The sequence below is a fragment of the Octopus bimaculoides genome, chromosome 1 (genome assembly GCF_001194135.2).
Source record: "Octopus bimaculoides isolate UCB-OBI-ISO-001 chromosome 1, ASM119413v2, whole genome shotgun sequence".
Lineage (NCBI taxonomy): Eukaryota > Metazoa > Mollusca > Cephalopoda > Octopoda > Octopodidae > Octopus > Octopus bimaculoides.
This window is the reverse complement of record NC_068981.1, coordinates 151,636,119-151,637,140: the sequence shown is the minus strand read 5'-3', so window position 1 is coordinate 151,637,140 and position 1,022 is coordinate 151,636,119.

Below are 1,022 nucleotides of genomic sequence, written 5' to 3'. Positions count from 1 at the left end.
CCTCCTTCTTTGATTCATTTTTCTTCCCCTCACTCTTTGATTGCTTTCTATCTGTCACATCATTGTTCAATTGGTATTTATTTTATCGTCTCCGAAAGGATAAAAGACTAAGTCGATGTCAGCGAAATTTGAAATTAGAACGTAAAGGCGGGCGAAATAACGTTAAGCAATTCCCCTGGCGTGCTAACGATTCTGCCAGCTCGCCGCCTTTTACCGAAAATTGGAAAGCTGCCCAACGGACACGAGTCCCACACAATTTGTAGACATGACAGGCATTCTGTCATTTGACCAAAGCAATACTGCATAAATTAAAAATATTCGGTATTAATTTCGCCAATTTTATTTTGTATGCTTTAAGGAAAATAACTTCGGTAAATAAGTTAAGGAGCAATGTACCACATGATGTACGCAAAACATTCTCAATTAATTGAGATTTTCCTTCAAGGTGGAGAAACAAAAAACGAACCTTATTTCCTTACTGGAGTAAGTAGACAAAAACCTACCGATAATTGCTAACGAGTACAAAGAAAGTCAAGAATTAATTACTGTTAGACAGATTATATAAATTATGGTTATCTGAATCGAAATAAAAAAATTCCGAAACTGTAAAAGGGGAAATAAAGGTGCCTCACATGTTGAGCGTATAGTGTCCAGATCTTATCGCTTTATAATGAGATGCTTAACAGTAATGATAGGCTTTACTGTAGAAAGAAAGTATAGTAACTTATCATATATCGCTGTACTACTTAAGCTAAACATGTAAACTATTTCAGACAGGATTACTATAATATGTGAATTCCTCTGCAATTTCAAGTATATCTTTAGGAGTGGCTGTGTGGTAAGTAGCTTGCTTACAAACCACATGGTTCCGGGTTCAGTCCCTCTGCGTGGCACCTTGGGCAAGTGTCTTCTACTATAGCCTCGGCCGACCAAAGCCTTGTGAGTGGATTTGGTAGACGGTAACTGAAAGAAGTCCGTCGTATATATAAATATATATATATATATATATATATATATATATA